The sequence below is a fragment of the Notothenia rossii genome, assembly GCF_949606895.1.
Source record: "Notothenia rossii genome assembly, chromosome: 11".
In the NCBI taxonomy this organism is placed as follows: Eukaryota; Metazoa; Chordata; class Actinopteri; order Perciformes; family Nototheniidae; genus Notothenia; species Notothenia rossii.
The window spans coordinates 1,299,292-1,313,028 of NC_136910.1; the positions used below are offsets into that span (position 1 = coordinate 1,299,292).

At 44.5% G+C, this 13,737-nt stretch overlaps 3 long non-coding RNA genes across 3 annotated transcripts; all 3 read right to left on the bottom strand.

The window, feature by feature from the left end:
* Window positions 1-65: 65 nt before the first annotated feature.
* LOC307025391 lies at window positions 66-1,396 on the bottom strand. The gene is made up of 3 exons (XR_013804153.1): window positions 518-1,396; window positions 204-430; window positions 66-121 (listed from the first exon to the last, which is right to left on the bottom strand). It is a non-coding gene; the product is annotated as an uncharacterized lncRNA (long non-coding RNA).
* Window positions 1,397-2,800: 1,404 nt separating this feature from the next.
* LOC307025032 lies at window positions 2,801-3,878 on the bottom strand. Its single transcript, XR_013804043.1, has 4 exons — window positions 3,448-3,878; window positions 3,140-3,360; window positions 2,964-3,050; window positions 2,801-2,872 (listed from the first exon to the last, which is right to left on the bottom strand). It is a non-coding gene; the product is annotated as an uncharacterized lncRNA (long non-coding RNA).
* Window positions 3,879-6,463: 2,585 nt separating this feature from the next.
* On the bottom strand, window positions 6,464-7,469 carry LOC307025248. Its single transcript, XR_013804127.1, has 3 exons — window positions 7,449-7,469; window positions 6,568-6,732; window positions 6,464-6,501 (listed from the first exon to the last, which is right to left on the bottom strand). It is a non-coding gene; the product is annotated as an uncharacterized lncRNA (long non-coding RNA).
* Window positions 7,470-13,737: the final 6,268 nt, after the last annotated feature.

Consider the following 13,737-nt stretch of genomic DNA (forward strand, 5'->3'; position numbering starts at 1 on the left):
AGCTTCTAAACTTTGGACGATTTACTGTTTATTGACAAAGGTTTATCATTGGGATAATGAGTAGTACCGCTATGGGGATCAGGTCTATCATCGAGTCCAGCTGGGTTACTTCCAGTTTGACCTGGAAGCAGAGGCAGTTTGAGGGAAAATGTCCAGCAGTTTATAGTTAATTTAAAACTTCTGAACCAGTTTAAAAGACTTACCGGCATTTAACGGCGCTGCGTTGGCATAACGAGTATCCCCGTCGAAGGGAACAGGTCCATCAACACGTCCACTGGGGGCAACTATAGAGATTTAGCCAAAATGTCCATGAAACAAACAAAAACCTTAATTTTAAGTTTCTAAATGGTTTTATTTGAAGACCTACAGTCTATTGGCACAGGCTTTGCACCATCATAAGGAAAAGGACCATCATGGAGACCAGTCTGACCTGAAAAAGACATATTAGGCAAGATGTCCACGTTTTTAGGGAATAAGTGTGATTTGATGCCTCCAGTCTGAAAGTTGGAAAACGTACCTTCATTTGTAACGGGGTAGCCTACGTTGGAGTATTGATTCGCACCATCATAGGGAGCAGGTCCATCAACACGTCCACCTGTTGCTGCTGCGGTACTTTCTGCAACTAGAGACAGGCTTCGGACAAATTTAAACAGGTTTATGGAGAATACGGTTAACTTAAAGCTTCTGAACCAATCTAAAAGATCATTGGCAGCACTCGTCCCCGGCTTGAGCCTCAGGATCCATGTATCTGTGATCCTCTCCAGAATGGAAGGAGTCATCACATACAGAGCATCAACTAGTTCCTGAACAGTGTCCTTCACATGCTGATATCCAAGAGAGGGAGTTCCACAGTCACAAGATAGAGGAATAGAAAGCAGTATTCAATGTTTACTTCAGATTAGCTCCACGTCAGAAATGAGCATGCTTGTCATATGTCTCTCTCCATAGAGGCTGAATCATCATGTTAATCACATAGCTATCATATGCCTCAAGCAGTCCTGATGCTCTTCTAGGTAATCACACATCCTGTCATGTTCACAGCTACAGTTGATACCTTTGTTATTGTTACGTTAAGAAAGAAAGAAAGAAAGAAAAGAAAGGCTCACCAGCCAATCTGCAAAACAAACTTAAAGTAACTAAGAACAACTTCCTTCTAAAAGAAAGTGACTAAATGAAACGATACACAAAAAGGTAAACTGGAGCACATCTCCTAACAATTCACAAGAACACAGGCCTCACACAGAGACAGAGACATGCTGCACACATGCAGCCAGAGGAGAAGGAGAGAGGCCACTGCTGCCTTCCTCAGGTCCTTTAAGGAGGCCCTGTTTGGGAGCACCTGGGGAGAGGCTGCACCTGGAGACAATCAGGGAGAGAGAGAGACACAAAAGCACCAACTGCAGCACGTAACACCCCCCCCATAAAACACACGCTATACTGCTCACAAGCAGCCAACACCGGAGCATCACATGGAACACACATCACTCACTGAACACAGATCCACATCGCTCTGAGCCAGGTCCACACCCACCGAGACGGGAACACCCACAGCACCGTCACAGAACTCACCTGCAACTCACCTCTCTGTCGCATTGCAACTGGGTGCCGGTCTTTTGGCTTTTCCACAGACCGCTTGGAAGCTGCCACCTGCTCCTTCAGAGCGACACACTCTGCCACTAGATGACCAGGGTCAAGACAAAAGAAACATCTCTTTTTCTTGGGTCCTGGAAGAGAAACAGAATGTATGTTCTGGGACACAGTTTTTAAACTCCTCCAGCTCTATGAGATCACAACCTGAAGTCAAGTCGTCAGCCTTTGATGCCTTACGCCATCCGTTGAATAGCTTTCTCTTCTCTATTGCAAAGTCTACAAAACTTTGGCCAGGTGTTTTCTTTAGGCCACGAAAACGCTGTCTATAAGCCTCAGGCACAAACTCATCCACTTTGAGAATAGCACATTTAACCTTTTCGTACACAATACTGTCTTCAACAGGAAGAGAAGAGCAAACCATCTGAGCCTTAAACTAGCTGCACTGTAACAGTATGGCCCACACATCTTTCAGCAAACAAAGTTAATGTTATGCTTATAAACCGGTCTCTAGGTTGGAAGACTTACCGTTTATTGACACATGTTTTGCACCACTATAGGGATCAGGTCTATCATCGAGTCCACCTGGGGCAGCTGGGTTACTTCCAGTTTGACCTGGAACCAGAGGCAGTTTGAGGCAAAATATCCAGCAGTTTATAGTTAATTTAAAACTTCTGAACCAGTTTAAAAGACTTAACAGCATTTATCGGGGCTGCGTTGTTATAACGAGTATCGCCGCCGAAGGGAACAGGTCCATCAACACGTCCTGAGGCAGCGGTGTTACGGTCTGCAACTAGAGACAGAGTCAGGCAATAAAGTCATGCCTCTAAACTGATCTGAGGATAATTGGGTAACTTACCGTCCATGTTGCCTAAAGAATAAAAAGCATAACCATAGGAGATCACTTCAGGAGCAGCGCCACTGGGAACAGATCCTGGGTTACCAGACTGACCTGAAACCAGAGAGGTTTGAGTTTAAGGAAAACAAAGTAAATGTTATGCTTATAAACCGGTCTCTAGGTTGGAAGACTTACCGTCTTTTGTTGGGTCTGCGTAATGAGAAGCACTTCCATAGGGAACCGGTCCATCAGCTGTGTTCCTACCAGTTTGACCTGGAACCAGAGACATATTTAGGAGAAAGGTTGAGAAGTTAAATGAAACAAAGGTCATGTTATGCTTCCAAACCAGTCACAAACGTATCTTTATTTTTCACAGATAGCCTGCGTTGGGGTATTGAGTATCACCGCCAAAGGGAACAGGTCCATCAACACGTCCACTGGGGGCACCTAGAGATAGATTTAGCCAAAATGTCAAGGAGTCCTTGGACAAAAACTTAATTTCAAGCTTCTGAACGGTTCTTTAGGTTGGAAGACTTACCGTTTATTGACACATGTTTTGCACCACCATAGGGATCAGGTCTATCATCGAGTCCACCTGGGGCAGCTGGGTTACTTCCAGTTTGACCTGGAACCAGAGGCAGTTTGAGGCAAAATGTCCAGCAGTTTATAGTTAATTTAAAGCTTCTGAACCAGTTTAAAAGTTAAAAGACTTACCGGCATTTAACGGCGCTGCGTTGGCATAACGAGTATCCCCGCCGAAGGGAACAGGTCCATCAACACGTCCACTGGGGGCAACTAGAGAGATTTAGCCAAAATGTCCATGAAACAAACAAAAACCTTAAGTTTCTAAATGGTTTTATTTGAAGACCTACAGTCTATTGACACAGGCTTTGCACCTTCATAAGGAAAAGGACCATCATGGAGACCAGTCTGACCTGAAACAGACATATTAGGCTAGAAGTCGACGTTTTTAGGGAATAAGTGTGATTTAATGCCTCCAGTCTGAAAGTTGGAAAACGTACCTTCATTTGTAACGGGGTAGCCTACGTTGGAGTATTGATTCGCACCATCATAGGGAGCAGGTCCATCAACACGTCCACCTGTTGCTGCTGCGGTACTTTCTGCAACTAGAGACAGGCTTCGGACAAATTTAAACAGGTTTATGGAGAATACGGTTAACTTAAAGCTTCTGAACCGATCTAAAAGATCATTGGCAGCACTCGTCCCCGGCTTGAGTCTCAGGATCCATGTATCTGTGATCCTCTCCAGAATGGAAGGAGTCATCACATACAGAGCATCAACTAGTTCCTGAACAGTGTCCTTCACATGCAGATATCCAAGAGAGGGAGTTACAGCGTCAAAATATGGAGGAAACCCGGTTGTCATGTACAAAATTCTGCCTTTTTCTCAAATTCACAACATTCACAAAATTATAACTTTCACAAAATTCAGATTTTTTTCACAAAATGTTCACAAAATGTTAATAATCCCTGGTCCCCGGCTTGAACTTGAATCTCTGATCCATGTATCTGTGATCCTCTCCAGAATGGAAGTAGTCATCACATACAGAGCATCAACTAGTTCCTGAACAGTGTCCTTCACATGCTGATATCCAAGAGAGGGAGTTCCACAGTCACAAGATGGAGGAATAGAAAGCAGTACGTCCTGTCATGTTCACAGCTACAGTTGATACCTTTGTTATCGTTACGTTCCCTCCTAAACTGGGGGTACAAAGGAAGTGACAAAACACCAAAATAACCAGGAGAGAGAAAGAGGAGAGGAAACTGACTGCTGAAGCCACAAAGTGATGCTTTAAATAAGAAAGAAAAGAGGCTCACCAGCCAATCTGCAAAACAAACTTAAAGTAACTAAGAACAACTTCCTTCTAAAAGAAAGTGACTAAATTAAACTATACACAAAAAGGTAAACTGGAGCACATCTCCTAACAATTCACAAGAACACAGGCCTCACACAGAGACAGAGACATGCTGCACACATGCAGCCAGAGGAGAAGGAGAGAGGCCACTGCTGCCTTCCTCAGGTCCTTTAAGGAGGCCCTGTTTGGGAGCACCTGGGGAGAGGCTGCACCTGGAGACAATCAGAGAGAGAGAGACACAAAAGCACCAACTGCAGCACGTAACACCCCCCCCCATAAAACACACGCTATACTGCTCACAAGCAGCCAACACCGGAGCATCACATGGAACACACATCACTCACTGAACACAGATCCACATCGCTCTGAGCCAGGTCCACACCCACCGAGACGGGAACACCCACAGCACCGTCACAGAACTTACCTGCAACTCACCTCTCTGTGGCATTGCAACTGGGTGCCGGTCTTTTGGCTTTTCCACAGACCGCTTGGAAGCTGCCACCTGCTCCTTCAGAGCTACACACTCTGCCACTAGATGACCAGGGTCAAGACAAAAGAAACATCTCTTTTTCTTGGGTCCTGGAAGAGAAACAGAATGTATGTTCTGGGACACAGTTTTTAAACTCCTCCAGCTCTATGAGATCACAAACTGAAGTCAAGTCGTCAGCCTCTGATGCCTTACGCCATCCGTTGAATAGCTTTCTCTTCTCTATTGCAAAGTCTACAAAACTTTGACCAGGTGTTTTCTTTAGGCCACAAAAACCCTGTCTATAAGCCTCAGGCACAAACTCATCCACTTTGAGAATAGCTCATTGAACCTTTTCGTACACAATACTGTCTTCAACAGGAAGAGAAGAGCAAACCATCTGAGCCTTAAACTAGCTGCTCTGTAACAGTATGGCCCACACATCTTGGCCCATTGCAAAGCAGCAGCAATGCGCTCAAACACAACAAAGTAAGACTCAACTTCAGACCCACAAAATACTGGAACCAGCTGAATGCTGTTACCAACATCAAAAGCAGCATCAGAACCTGACAATGGTTGTGTGCCTAAAGAGGATCCCACTGAACCCGTCTGCAGCTCGAGGTGATGCATCCTGAAAGCTGTGTCTGCATCCAACTTCCTGATCTCCAGCTCCTCCCACTGGAGACCAGCTAACCTCACTTTCAACCTGGCATCTAATTTAGAACCAGTATGAGAGGACTCACTCAACACAAGGGAGGCCATGCTAGACACTCATTTTCAACCCTCCTACAATCACCTCAACAGGCAAAATATCTGAGGCTACACGAACATCGACTCTTTCAAATAACAAACTTCCCCAGATCCTGCCTACCACAAACGTACGTACCTAACCTGCGGCACGTAACCGTTATCATGTTACTCTCATATTGCAGAGAGGACATTCAGGTGTGTGTGTGTGTGTGTGTGTGTGTGTGTGTGTGTGTGTGTGTGCAGCTAAGAGCATCATGGGGCTGGTGAGCGGTCACTCTGTGGAGAAAGAGGCGGTGCAGAGACCCAAACGAGGACACAGGAAACAGTTCAAGATGGACGCCACGCTGCAGGACTCCCCAGATGCAGTGAGGAGGAAACAATAGACACCCATCTTAATGCTTCATAGATTACATTAGATAATAGAACTCACCACTGATCACCAGCTACTGTAGTTAGCATCAAGTGAAGCCCAGAGAGGAGCAGCAGCATGAAACACTTCATTAGAAATGATCCAGGTTTCCAGCATCCTCAAAGACTTCCTCCTGAGACAACAAGCCACTGCTCAGACCCTACATTCATTTAGATCAAACAGAGAGCTATGAGACATTAGCCGCAGTTAGCTCTGTTAACAGCTAAAACAGCTAACTGCTGTTCTCTAGAGTTACACCGTGGTGCCTTCAGGCTCTTAAAACATAATCGTGATTTAATCGTGTCGTTAAGGAGAGGACGAAGATTTAAAGCTTTTTTTTTTAAAGATTTGTGGAAGAGCGAATGAGGAGAAGGAGAGCGATCACCTGATCATCAAGAGACAGCTGGGTTCCAAGACCTGCAGGAAGTGAGATCATCATCCTCAGGGAGTGACATCATCATCATCAGGAAGTGACATCATCAGCAGGAAGTGACATCATCATCAGCAGGGAGTGACATCATCATCAGCAGGGGGTGCCATCATCATCATCATCAGGGAGTGACATCATCATCATCCTCAGGAAGTGACATCATCAGCAGGAAGTGACATCATCATCAGCAGGGAGTGACATCATCATCAGCAGGGAGTGACATCACATCATCATCAGCAGGGAGTGACATCACATCATCAGGAAGTGACATCATCATCAGCGAGTGACATCACATCATTATCATCAGGAAGTGACATCATCTTCATCAGAGAGTGACATCATCATCATCATCAGGAAGTGATATCATCATCGTGTTCTATTAATATAAAGGGAGGTCAGGTACTCTTTAAAACAGCTGCTCGTTATGGGTACTTTTTACTGAAGTACATTTCAAAGCCTCTTTACTTTTACTTGAGTAAAGAAGTTTAGTCAGTACTTCTACTTTCACCAGAGTATTTTTAAACAGGAGTATCTGAACTCTACTAAAGGATGTGTGTACCCTCTCTGGATGGAGGTGGATCCCCAGCTTCAGTGGGGGAGCAGTGACACACACACACACACACACACACACACCACACACACCACACACACACACACACACACCTGAAATGCAGTGTGGATCAGCTCGGTGTTAATCTCAATTCTTAATACACTTCCTGTCCTTTTTAACAACCCAACACTGCCCTGTGCTACATCCCCTGAACCCCTTCTCTAAAGCTCTACTATATTTAATTCTGTTCAGTTCTTCCTTTAGTAATATACTTTAGTTCTTGATGGTATTTGGGACAATGCAAACAAATGTGCTCCACCGTTTCATAATGACCACAAGATTCACATTGGCCGAATAATGTGTTATTTATCCGTGTGACCAAATCTCATTCTTTTTGGGTAAAAGCGTCTAACAGGTGACATGTAATAATGGTCCTCCTCTTTATTTGTACTTCTGTTGACTTCTCTTGTTTCTCCAACTTGTTAAAATGTCTAGTAAAACCTACTGTTTGGTGAAGCAGCTTTTAAAGGGTTTGTCCTCACCTCAGCGACGTTATGAGCTCCATGCCTCCTTCTGTGATCTGATGAAGCTCCTCAGCTTTTAAACTGAAGCTCCTGAGCTCTGATTAACTCATTGAAGACACCTGGAGACCCTGCAGCTGTTCAACTGCCTGCCTGCGTCACTAAACCCCAAACATTACATATCCTAATCTGCATGGTTTGTTTGATGCAGAAAGCTTTTATTTCCTCTCATTTTTCAGAATGCTTCTCTTTAGTGATGGCGAGATGAAGCCTTATGGAGCTTTGAGGCTTTCCAGCCAATTGGTTCGCAAAAGGGTCATGAAGCTCATGAGGCTCCATCTGAACACAAACCCCCTGCTGGTCAAAGTGTGTAAAACAGGCAGATTGGACATCTGAACAGTGTGCTCGATCTCATACCGAGTTCCCAATGAGTAAAGCCTTAGAACTCTAAACAACAAACATAAAATCATATTTTCATGTAAACAATATTTTATTTATTCCAGTTTAATGATTGTGATTGAAAAGCGGCTGGTAAACATTGTAAAGAGGGATTTGTATTCCTTAATAATATTCATAAACTTAACCATGTTGTACCCTGAGAAAGAATAAACCATATCAAAGAATACATTTATTAACTACATTATCTCATTTAGCTGTAGCTTTTATAAACAAAACAAAATACGTATTGAACAGGTGTTGAACCAGGGACCCTGCGGTTGAGAGTCAACTGCTTTCCGGCTGAGCCACAGCACACGCAATGAATTTATCTGAAAACACTATTTATTCCTGTATTTATTTATGCTTTTATTTATTTATGCTTATGCCATATTCCGACCTCTCTATGAGTGAGGGTCTGAGCTCTCTTAATTCCATTGTGTCACCGGGCCCGGGAACAGGAGGGGTCATATGGTTCTTATTATACATCCATGGGTATTATGAGCGTTGTGGTTCAACCGATCTAAAGCACTTCCTGAAGCAGTCACGTGGGTTGCGTTCTGATAATCCAAAAATCAGCTCCTAACGTCTAACCCAGGGGTCGGGAACCTTTTTCATATGAAGTGCCATTTAAAAAAAAAATGTTTATCAGCGTGCCAACGATCGAGAATTATCAACAGGGGGGGGGGGGTTGAGGAGCTTGACGCTCGTCAACTATCAGCCTCGCTGCGGGGAAGCAGTGTGTGGACATGTCAGCGCAACTTACATGATGCCGAATTTAACAAACACATTTAAACAATTGGTTTAAACGGCATAATGATAAGGGCGATCGTCCGTTCTGTGATTCTCCAGAGCACACATGTTATGATATTAGGTTCATGCAGAGTGAGATGAGGTCGCTTTCCCTTTAAGAGAGAGAGAGAGGGGGGGGGGGGGGGGGGGGGGATGTGTGGCTTGTGCATGTGTGTTTGTGGATGGTAGAGCGACAGTGAGGGAACGTATATGTTTCTGGAAGTGAAACGAGGCAGCAGAAAAACAGAGGTCTGTGATGTATTTTGTGAAACAGAAGAACAGCTAAATAAATGCAACGGCCTCCCAAGAAGAGCTCGCCTCTCTCCAGTCATTGAAGCTAAAGTGGGTTATTGAACCTGAAGCTTGTTGCTTCTGCCCTCCTCGACTACGGTCTGGGAGCCGACAGGAAAGTTCAACACACAGATGGCCAGTCCGCCCCTTTGTAGCATATTATTTCGATGAGCTGATCGCCACTGGGCTTTCAACTAAATACACAGCCACGTAAAAACTGCGTCATTTGTACAGCTCCTTTTGGGTACTGGAATTAGAGTAGTGCTTTCCTCCGTGGTGAAACGATCAGCACTGCACCACGGAGGAAAGCGGCAGAAAGTCACCTGGAGATAAAGAGCGCGGGGCTGCGTTGCGTGCATGGCTTCCTTCTGCAGGTAACGGGGAGACGCGCTCTGGCGGCGGTCTCGTTCAGGATCCGAAAATACAATTTAAATATTTTTGCACACTTATTCCACTTATTCCTAGTGTGCCACTGGTTACGGTGCCGCGTGCCAGCATTGGCACGCGTGCCAGGGGTTGCCGACCCCTGGTATCGTCTATCCCTCTCCTCTGAGTGAAAGGTCACGGGGTTAAGGGATAGTGGAGAATTCAAAAGGACTTAGGAGAAGAGACTGCGGTACTTTAGAGAATCCGAATGCACTTTCACTATCCAACGTGTTCATGATGCGCCAGCGGACGTCATTGTGTGCGCCTGCTGCTGTGGGGAAACTATGGAAACTACAGTTTTCTATACAGCGGACTACAACATGGAGGTTTCTCAATACTAGTTCAGTTGGTTTGGTGTCCTATATGCTTACTTTTAAAAGGCTACTTGTAAATAAAACTTTTGGCCGTAATTTCAATTCCCCATTTCAGCGACCAGAGAGAGAGGGGGGAGGGGGGGGGGGATATATCCAGTCTCTGATTGTGTTACGTTATTATGAGAGTGCTCTCATACTTGTTTGATTCTGAAATTGTATACATTTATATAAATATATGTGTGTGTGTGTGTGTGTGTGTGTGTGTGTGTGTGTGTGTGTGTGTGTGTGTGTGTGTGTGTGTGTGTGTGTGTGTGTGTGTGTGTGTGTGTGTGTGTGTGTGTGTGTGTCTAAGTGGTCATGAACACATCTGTCCATCAGACAGAGGGCTGCTGTGCCTCCTGTCATCATTAATGGACGTCTCTTTAAAATGACCGCTCAGAGGAGAGGAGTTATCATTTCTCTAACCGCCTGCTGCTTCCCCTCCTCTCTCCTCGGTTCCCCTCCTCGGCTCCTCCGCTCGCATCTCCTGTGGACGGGACTAATTCTCGAGGATAGGAGTCGAGGATAGGAGTCGAGGATAGGAGTCGAGGAGGGGAAAATTGAGTATTGAGAAACCTCTTTTGAAACCTCTCTGTTCCCGGAAATGCATCCACGAAGGAGCCGTGGAGGACCCATCAGTGTCTCCTCGGTTAGAGCTCCTCCAGAGAGCCTCCTCTCTCCTCTCTCCTCTCTCCTCTCTCCTCTCTCCTCTCTCCTCTCTCCTCTCCTCTCTCCTCTCTCCTCTCTCCTCTCTCCTCGGTTAGAGCTCCTCCAGAGAGCCTCCCCTCTCCTCTCTCCTCTCTCCTCTCTCCTCTCCTCTCCTCTCTCCTCTCTCCTCTCTCCTCTCTCCTCGGTTAGAGCTCCTCCAGAGAGCCTCCTCTCTCCTCTCCTCTCTCCTCTCTCCCCGGTTAGAGCTCCTCCAGAGAGCCTCCTCTCTCCTCTCCTCTCTCCTCGGTTAGAGCTCCTCCAGAGAGCCTCCTCGACGCTCTATCCTCGTTCCTCAAAGTGCATTTAGAGAAATGAGATGTCCTTCAACATGGCACGCTGAATTCATTTCCGGGTCACTACCGGAGGAGTCGAGGAGTCGAGGAGTCGAGGAGGGGGATTTGATGAAATGAGAAAGGGCCAAGGTTCACAAAAAGCTTTGGGGATTACTCGGCGCAATGCGTAATACCACTACTTCTCTTGTTCTGACCCAGAATCCTTTGCACGGTGAGCAAGAGGGTTAAAGTTCATAAGGTGCAAATAAGCATATTTTCTAATATGCAGTTCAGCTTCAGGTTCAGGTTATTTATTTGTACCCGTAGCTAGATTCTGTTTGCAGAGAAAGGGATCCATCCTGACACTAAACACAAACACAAACAACAGACACATCTCTAATGAAAGGACTGTAGTAAAGTACAAGTATACCCAGCTCAACCAAATCTCAAAATATTTAAAAAACATTTTAAGAAGGAAAACACTAACATGGACATTCAAAATTCACAATTAAATACATTTTAAAAAAGTGTGTACTTAACGTAAAAACATAAAAGTATGCAGACATGATTGTAATTTACTGCAGATACATGTAGTGCATTACAAAATCATATTTTACTTGAAAAGTGAGTTGAAAAGCTTCACAAAATGCATTGCACTTAAAAATAAGGGCGATATCGCAGTAAAATAAAACAATGAATGTAAAACAAATACCCCAAAAATACGGCTGAGAATGTAAAAAATGTAGCAAGAGCAAGTGTACAGTGAGTTTCTATGTGAAGGTCAGGTTGGTTATATTTTATTTGACTGAAATGAAATGGTACAAAAACTAAACTAAAACCTAAAAACTCAGAAAAAACATGTTAAAAACACTAGGTGGTTAGTATGTACATGTTCTAGCCATGTTTGATATACAATGAGGAGTGCAGCACAACATCAAGCAACTGATCATAAACACAAGAATAACCTGTGGGGGGGGGGGGGGGGGGGCTGTGTTTACAGAGTCTCTGAGACACAAAGCCTGTGCTGTTCGAGAAGTGAAGAGGATCCAACCCTAACCCCCCTTCTTCTCCTGCAGATGAAAGTGTGTGCGTGTGTGTGTGTGTGTCTGTGTGTGTGTGTGTGTGTGTGTGTGTGTGTGTGTGTGTGTGTGTGTGTTATGATTTGCTTCCTGACCTTTGACCTTGCTGAAGCCACAGAGGAACAATAGCTTCTCATTGAGAGGAAACTCACCTGAAATGTTCTCTGGTCTTATTTGAACAAAGTGATCACATGACTCCTTCTGATGTTACTGACGATCTGCTGTAAGCTAGCTAGCTAACGTAGCTAACAGTCATTTCAGATACACTGACAAACACTAACAGATATGAGACGACTCACTCTGAGACAGAGACAGTTGTTTCTAAATCCCCCCTAAAAAAGACAATGCAACTTCTGTTTTTCTTCTTTTAGTCGCCAACATTGATTTCATTTATTTTTGAAACAACTTTTTCTTTAGTTAAAACATTTATTTCAAAAAAAAATTATTTGGTCAATATTTAGTTTTAGTCAACTTTAAGTTTTTTATGAACTTTCTTTTGCAAAAAGAATTGTATTTGGTCCAGATCTTTTTTTTGTGAACTTTCACATTTTCTGTTGCCAATCTTTTTCTTTTTTTTTCAACTTTTTTCTCCTTTTGTCACTAAAGTTGTTACCTGATCAATAACCAGCATAACATAGCCAGTCATGTGATCACATTAAGACCAAGCATGTCTCCTCAAGGTGCTGAATGAAAGCATGTGTCCTCAAGGTGCTGAATGAAAGCATGTGTCCTCAAGGTGCTGAATGAAAGCATGTGTCCTCAAGGTGCTGAATGAAAGCATGTGTCCTCAAGGTGCTGAATGAAAGCATGTCTCCTCAAGGTGCTGAATGAAAGCATGTCTCCTCAAGGTGCTGAATGAAAGCATGTGTCCTCAAGGTGCTGAATGAAAGCATGTCTCCTCAAGGTGCTGAATGAAAGCATGTCTCCTCAAGGTGCTGAATGAAAGCATAAGCATGTCTCCTCAAGGTGCTGAATGAAAGCATGTGTCCTCAAGGTGCTGAATGAAAGCATGTCTCCTCAAGGTGCTGAATGAAAGCATGTGTCCTCAAGGTGCTGAATGAAAGCATGTGTCCTCAAGGTGCTGAATGAAAGCATGTGTCCTCAAGGTGTTGAATGAAAGCATGTGTCCTCAAGGTGCTGAATGAAAGCATGTCTCCTCAAGGTGCTGAATGAAAGCATGTGTCCTCAAGGTGCTGAATGAAAGCATGTCTCCTCAAGGTGCTGAATGAAAGCATGTGTCCTCAAGGTGTTGAATGAAAGCATGTGTCCTCAAGGTGCTGAATGAAAGCATGTCTCCTCAAGGTGCTGAATGAAAGCATGTCTCCTCAAGGTGCTGAATGAAAGCATGTCTCCTCAAGGTGCTGAATGAAAGCATGTCTCCTCAAGGTGCTGAATGAAAGCATGTGTCCTCAAGGTGCTGAATGAAAGCATGTGTCCTCAAGGTGCTGAATGAAAGCATGTGTCCTCAAGGTGCTGAATGAAAGCATGTGTCCTCAAGGTGCTGAATGAAAGCATGTGTCCTCAAGGTGCTGAATGAAAGCATGTGTCCTCAAGGTGCTGAATGAAAGCATGTGTCCTCAAGGTGCTGAATGAAAGCATGTGTCCTCAAGGTGCTGAATGAAAGCATGTGTCCTCAAGGTGCTGAATGAAAGCATGTCTCCTCAAGGTGCTGAATGAAAGCATGTGTCCTCAAGGTGCTGAATGAAAGCATGTGTCCTCAAGGTGCTGAATGAAAGCATGTGTCCTCAAGGTGCTGAATGAAAGCATGTCTCCTCAAGGTGCTGAATGAAAGCATGTGTCCTCAAGGTGCTGAATGAAAGCATGTGTCCTCAAGGTGCTGAATGAAAGCATGTGTCCTCAAGGTGTTGAATGAAAGCATGTGTCCTCAAGGTGCTGAATGAAAGCATGTCTCCTCAAGGTCCTGAATGAAAGCATGTGTCCTCAAGGTGCTGAA